The 7,348-nt window shown below is 44.3% G+C and overlaps 1 protein-coding gene and 1 long non-coding RNA gene across 4 annotated transcripts in view; one reads left to right on the forward strand and one right to left on the reverse strand.

Annotated features, from left to right (window-relative positions):
- GOLGA7 (golgin A7) overlaps nucleotides 1-527 on the reverse strand; it is a 16,231-nt gene extending 15,704 nt beyond the window's left edge. For 2 of the 3 annotated variants that reach the window (XM_072402947.1, XM_072402944.1), the window contains exon 1: nucleotides 380-527. The gene's annotated coding sequence lies outside the window, so the exon portion shown is untranslated. Of the gene's footprint in view, nucleotides 1-315 lie in introns of all 3 variants that reach the window. The other variant, XM_072402945.1, reaches the window with a different exon arrangement.
- Nucleotides 414-7,348, forward strand: part of LOC140324823 (uncharacterized) — a 24,232-nt gene continuing 17,297 nt past the window's right edge. The window contains exons 1-3 of the long non-coding RNA XR_011919577.1: nucleotides 414-705; nucleotides 2,808-2,883; nucleotides 3,631-3,731. This is a non-coding gene — a long non-coding RNA (uncharacterized lncRNA). The remainder of the gene's footprint in view (nucleotides 706-2,807; nucleotides 2,884-3,630; nucleotides 3,732-7,348) is intronic.

The following is a 7,348-nucleotide window of genomic DNA, read 5'->3' on the forward strand; positions in this document are numbered from 1 at the left end:
GGGGTGAGGTATCACCTGAGGGGGGTGGGGGAAGCTGTACGGGGGTCACCTGAGGGGAAGGGGGCAGCAAAGGGGGGTGGGGTTTCACTTGAGGGGGAGGGGAGACAGCTGTGGGGGCACCCAGGGGTGCTGCTGGCTGTGGTATTCTTAAAAAGGAGCACAGAGCCCCCTGAAATGAACCCTTACGAGGCAGCCCCGGTATCCCAAACATGACCGGGACCTCAGTAATACTAATTGGGCCTCCATGGCTGCACTGGATGTGACTGTCACAGCTCGGAGTCCCTGAGGCTGCCCCGAGCTCCCCTCATATCATACCACGGCTCGGTACGGTGTATGAGCCCCTGCCGGGTGTCCCCGGGTAACATTCAGCCCGACTCACCCACTTCCGATTGCTTGGCTCAGCGACGCTTTGCGACAGCCGTAAAGGAAGCGAGGGCTAAGCCGAGAAGAGCACGTGACCAAGAAGAAGCCCACGTGACTGTCTAGCTTGTCTCACCACACAGGCATGACGGGTGGGGCGCGGGCACGTGACTTTCCCAGGGTTGCCCCGGTAACAGAAAAAAGGTCACTTCCGGGAAGAAATGTTGACTAAAGTTGTGTCAGGTTGTCACCGTCCAGGTGTGTCGGCCCTGAGGGGGAGGATAACATGGAGCTAGGACAGTGCTCAGAGCTCATGAGGATGGGGAATGTTGGGACAACTTTAAGGTTATCTAAAGACAAAAAGTTATTTTTTCTCATTTTGGGTGTTGTGAGAGGGTTTAATATCATTTATCGCATGGGTAGAGTTTTATGGGGAAGGTCGGGTCTGTATATAACAATCTATAGTCCGGGCCCGGTGCAGACAATGCACCTTCTTCCAATCTGCAATTATTGCGATGAGCCGAAGAGCTGACACTTCATCTGAGCCAAACAAGGAAAATCACCATGGAAACGACTTAGCAACCAGCGTTGCTATGGGCAGCCTCTCCCCTTGATATCCTGAGGGGAGTCCCCATTACAAATCTCCTTTGTGTTTTATTATCCATTGATTGGCCGCTGCAATCAGGAAGATTTCCCTTCACTTCCTGTCCTAAGAACTGAACCGGAAGTAAATGAAATCCCTCCATTGTATGGAATATCCCCTCCAGGAACTGGTGTCCTCACCAAAAGATTATCTTTCACATTTGCGAATCTCCCAAATAAACATTGACAGCAAAAACCTGACGGGCTCTGACCCAGATTGGTAAATGGTTTGGCTGAGCTGGGGGACGGGGGGTGGGGTAGGGGACCCTGGAGGCAATAAATGGGCCGGCATTACCCTGTTCAGGAATCTATGATCAGTGTCCGTCCCCTTTCACACAGCACAGTATGGCTGTATGAGCACTCTCCGGAGGGAAGGGGAGCGTTGCAGCATTTTATGATCCGGGGGACCCAAATACCACAAAGGTGTGAGACTTACTGACAGGAGGGTGGGGGCTGGGTGAGGGATTTATAACTTGTACCCTTGTGACAAGTTGGCTCCATTATTTTCCTCTAGAGATAGAGTGACAACACAAGGGTACTATAGGAAGATGAGGACAGAGCGTTGTCACCCCTATGATATGATTGTAAATGACTGAATAGAAAAGCAGAGTTCAGTCATTGAGGTCACATCTGCTTTATTGTTCCTAAATTATAAATAGAAAATCCAGGACATATAAAACATTGATTGTGTCACATAAAATCCAAACCCTGCATGGGCAGAGCAACGGGAAAATCAACTTTATAATCGCCAAATCCAGAGAGGAGGTGCCCTATCTCTGTGCCCCGCCCCTCTGATTCCTTGGATCTGATTGGATGGATTAGAAACGTGTTTCATTATATATATATGTATATGTTATATATCCTTAGAGATGAATGCAGGCCCATGTCAGTGCAGCTCTGATCTATAGATAGTACAGCCGCACTCAGACTGAGGGAGGGGCGGCACTGGGAGCCAATCAGATGTGCTGCATGTACATATGCTAAATCTAATAATATTACAGGGGAGGGAGCGGTGAGCTCACCATGCTGCTGCTTTAGGATTTGGTCTTTATACCGGAGCCATTCATGTCCAGATCTGTGCAGTCATTCGGTGTGACAACCATAACTTCCTGTAATACAGACCGGTCACGGCTGCTCTCTCTCCATGTGCAGGGAGTCTGGTCTTTGCCTTGTAGGCGGAGCTCCTATTATCCTCGGTGGGACTGGGAGCCAATGGTAGACGTGTGCAGTAACGTGTTGCCGCATTCACATGGAAAGCCCAGAGCTGAGGATGGGGGGGAGTTCATATTTCACATCACGTTACATCCCAGACTCCCAGTGCCATTTACAGCTGGGGGCAATAAATGTCTGAGCTTTATAACAGTTACCCTGTAATGACCAAACTGGGAGTGAGGAGGTGACAACGCTGCATTCCTTCATTGGAACAGAGGAAGTGGTGTCACACTGGAGTTTTATGGCAGAACTGTGTACAGCGATAGAAATGGATGGAGATACGTTCTTCAGAAAATCAGCTATCATCGGTCAATCTAAGTGATCCAGCAAACCTGGAATGGATTTCTTACATATCATTTACTATTAGTTGGCAAATGTTTTCAATTCTGGAGCAGATCCATTTCAGGTTTGCAGGATCACCCAGGTTCACCCATGATAGTCGATCTATCCAGTCTTGGGAAACTTTGATAAGTCAGGTCTGTTATGTGTATTTATTATTATTATTATTATTATTAATTTGTGAATTTCCTCTTCAGTGCTCCAACAACTTTGGAACAATTTCATTTATTTTCAGTTTTTTATTATTATAACAGAACAAATGAAGAACCACCATAGCATCGGAACCGGCACCAGTCAACTGTTCTGATCCATTTGCTGATTCAGCTGACTGTAAGCGGTTCACTATACCATGAGAATGTATGTAGAATGTCCGTGTTCAGCCAGCGCACGCATGTTCTCCTTTAATATAAACCAGGCCGTGTCTAATTATCTGCAGCAGGCCGCTGGAGGAAGCCAGTAAGTGATCCCTCTCTTGTGTCAGGCAGTGAAGGTCACTGAACACAATGGATGATGTGCTTGCCAGTATTGTGAGCTGCGGTGAGGAATAAGCAGATGTGAGGGGATGTAAAGCAGAAATCCACCCAAAGCAGTGATTTGTGTCTCAGGACGGGGCGGCTGGGGTTGTGTCCCCATTGTGGAGATTTCACATCCTAATGTGCTGGCCGGTGTCACCTAGAACAGGAAGATAACGCTGACAAGAATTACTTGCGGGGGGTTAGAACCTGTGGCAGGTATTGTTTGCCACATTTCCAAATACTCCCAGCTGCATACAGCCCAGTGAATGCTGCCACACACCCAGCCAATCCATGGCTGTATTAGCAGCTATGTAGACTTTATTGCAGCATCTAACTCCATGCACAGACATCTGTACCATTGTGCCAGAATCACAGGTTGTGAAGGGTTAATGTAATGAACACGTTACACTTTCCTCATATATTATTATACAGGATTTATATAACGCCAACATATTATGCAGTGCTGTACATTAAATATACACACATATATTTCCCATTCCAATGATTTCCTTTATTCATCTTACAATATAACAGATAAACCTTGGACTTTTTATGTTTCCAGATGAGAACCTCAGAGCAGCCAGACACAGAAGATGGACAATGGGAGCGATGACCGCTACAACCAGAGGCGGCCGCAAATAACGGCTCTTCCATGTGATATAGGTGAGTGGAAGAATGGCAGGCAGATAATGAATGAAGATTTGTTCTGATGATTTATATTCGGATTGCTTGGGTATTATTCCCAAACTAAATGACCCAACCAATGGATGCACAGAATTCCATCACCCGGATATACCACCAAACAGCAAGCAATGAATGTGCTCACCGGAAGGAGTAACCAGCGTAATCTGTTTTCTATCAGGGCCTTCCTAAGGCACATAGGGTAAAATAAAGATAAGCAGGTCATCCCTGTAGTAAATATTTCCATAATGTGCCCCCCTAGTACATAAAACACTTACTGGTCTGCCATGGCCCATAGTTGGGTGACAACACACAGCAATATTGTGGAATTTATTATTATTTATTGTGTGGCTCATCCTCCCCTACTATAAGATCTCTATAACATACAGGCCAGTTACGCTGTAAATGTGATAGAATATTAAGTGTTCTGTACAGAAAGAACAACGGGGTGCTACTGGGGCTCACTGGACTATAAGAGGGGTGAAGAGACGCCCCGGGTGTCAGTGAGCACCCACCTTTGTTTCCTTTTCATAGTGCAGCCTTATCATGTGCTTGTGTCACTCTCATGTGATGGAATAATCTGTAGTTAGCGTAATTTGTATTTATGTAAATGTATTGATCCTCTGTCGGGTCGTTTCATTATCATTTTCTAGTATTTTATAATCACTTATAACTCGCTGCCTCCATTTCCAGCCCCTGCCGGGTGCCAGCTCTTCCTGTACACAGGTTTGTCATTGGGCATAGCTATAATGTGCCTACAGACCAGCAAAGAAAAGAGTTTTATATCCATTATAACTTCCTGATTACTTCCTAACTTCCTGATCCATTGTAGTGATCAGGAAGTCAGGAATATTGCTGTCATAAGAATATTTCCATGTTTCACATTAAAGCAAGCCCAATAGACCAATGCTAATTCCTGTAGTCGGGCTGCAAACACAGCAACTAATGAGCCTTGGTGCTTCTGTTATATTTGTATCTGCTAAGAGTTGGGATATGAATTAGAATTCCTCATAGTTTGCAGCATGTAGGGGAGTCCCATTCATAACAAGAAGCCCGGTTGGAGCGTTATTGATTGGAGCAGCGCTCAGGGGGTTGGAGCGTTATTGATTAGAGAAGTGCTCAGGGAGTGGGAGCGTTATTGATTAGAGAAGTGCTCAGGCAGTAGGAGCATTATTGATTAGAGAAGCGCTCAGGGGGTGGGAGCGTTATTGATTGGAGCAGCGCTCAGGGAGGAACCTCCTTCCAACAGTCTTGTATGGTAGCTGCACTGAGCTGATTTCAGCCAAACCACAAGGCAGCTCCTTAATTAATGAATTTCCTCATGTTTCACATACATTCACTAAAAATGTAAGATTGGTTCAAGTCAGACAAATGTCTATGCGGTGTAATATTCTGTCTTACCAGCAGAGGGGGCATTAATGAAAGTTGCCAGCTAATAGCTTTGTAGTTTACTTGGCTTGCAATGTCTGTGTCAGTGTTGGTCAATTACTAATGGGCATCACTAATGGGCCACACATAATATTTAGTGAGTGATTGCACAGAAAACTCTCAAAGACAAAAGAAATGCAATTGGAGCTTTTGGTGATATACTTCCAGGGGCATTCATAGATTATTGCTATTACAGCCGCTTTACAAATAAATGCTTTTAGTTTTAGAATAATCTGATACTCACTGGAGGGGTTCTGGGGGCTGCACGAATAGTGCCACTGAAAGGCAGCCGATTGGACAACAGGGGGTCCATACTATAGGAAAAAAACATTCCTGGGGTCAGCGTTCTTATCATTGCCTAATAAGTCACCAAACTTTCTTCCTTTACTGATATTGTACATGATAGAAATGAGTGCGACATACATTGTAGTGTATACAATTGGGGTTATTTGTGGAATATTTCCCTTTTTATTTTACTTGCTGTGCTTTATGAATGTAGTACACGAAATGTTGTCCCTAATGGTCACCTCTATATATGAAGGAATGTGAGTAGCAGCGCTGCCTGATATTTGCAGAGATAAGTTCATATTGAGTCTGTTGTTTCCAGACAGGTCAGACCTGCCTCATAGGGGCCACAGATAAAGAAGTGCAAATCACATAACAGATCACTTTGTTGTTCATTTTAAAATGTGATCACTAATAATATAATGTCAGATTTATGAAAGGGGAATCAGATTTTATATGGTATCAATTGGGGCTGTGATCTTCATCTTGATAATCACAACCTCCATTAACAAATACCTGATTGCCATTTCTAAAAGTAGTTTATGTGGCCCCAATACTTCCATTGCTGTGCATACTTCTTTTTAAATTTGTCATTTGCTTCAGAAGTGTTGATTAGGGTGTTTGAAACTAATGCTGCCCATTATGGCCCATGTCATTTGCTTCTATAAAATGGGAGAATAATAATATTATTATTCTTATTTTTAATAATAAACAGTATTTATATAGCCCCAACATATTATGCAGTGCTGTACATTAAATAGGGGTAGCAAATGACAGACAGGGACACAATGAATATTATGGCATAAGGTACCTGTAGTAATAAAATCTCTGGTAACTTTGGGTCAGCAAAGCTTTACTTTTACAAAAAGGAGAATTAATAGGACTTTTATGGAGATCCAAATAATTGCCCTTTAGATTAGCAGTCATTGTGCAGTAATAACACACAGGAAGCAGAGTTTGCATACACACCTATGGACTTTATTGTAGAATTTGGACCAAGATCTTCCTAAACTCTGCATCTCTGCTGCTTCCAGCACAGCTCAGACCCCCAGGTAAGAGACAGACTCCCCCCCCATTACAGATCAATCTTCAGTAACTACCTTCTACTACTACTTCCTTTGTTCCCGTTCTGTAATTATGGAATGTGTGGAATACACCTGAGACACAGGAGACTCAGCAGAACACAAAGTTCACCACTGTCAGCCAGTCCTCACCTGCCCCAAATTCCCTGATTACCATTGCAACCAATTAAAACAGCTGAAATCTCTTTTTGTTCAGGTGTTTGCCTGCGATTTGGTTTGTGAGACTCTCTGCAGCGTCTCTGAGTTGTCTGCCACTGCACTGCTTAATAGACTTTATTGGGACCACCTTTTGCAAGCATTTTAGAAGAGGTTTACAGCAGTTTGTAGCCTGCACTACCATGTTCTTTTTAGAGAGAAGAGGCAACCCTTCCACACAAGTCATACGTGTTCAGTCTTTATCTAATGTCCTGTCATGTACTGTAACATGCTAACTGAGCCATGTGGAGTCTGACATGGAGCTCTTGAGGTTTCTACAATATCTCTGAGCATTGAACAGTCTGACCTGAATTTGCTGGGAGGTTCACTCCTGGGAAGATTGATTATTGTGGTGAATGTTTCCCTCCTGTGAATAATCTTTCTCTCTGAAGAATAATGCACTTCAGATTGTTTGGCATTCTAACCCTTCCCAGATTGATGGGCAGCAACAATCACTTGTCTGAGATCATTGCTGATGACTTTCCTCCTTGGCATTGTGGTAACACACACCTGAATGCTGCAGACCAGCAAACTGCCTATAGAGGGCGCCACATTCACCAATGATCAATCAATGCATCTGGTGAGCAGCACCTGGCTGATACTTACCCC

Source organism: Pyxicephalus adspersus, chromosome 2, assembly GCF_032062135.1.
Source record: "Pyxicephalus adspersus chromosome 2, UCB_Pads_2.0, whole genome shotgun sequence".
NCBI lineage: Eukaryota > Metazoa > Chordata > Amphibia > Anura > Pyxicephalidae > Pyxicephalus > Pyxicephalus adspersus.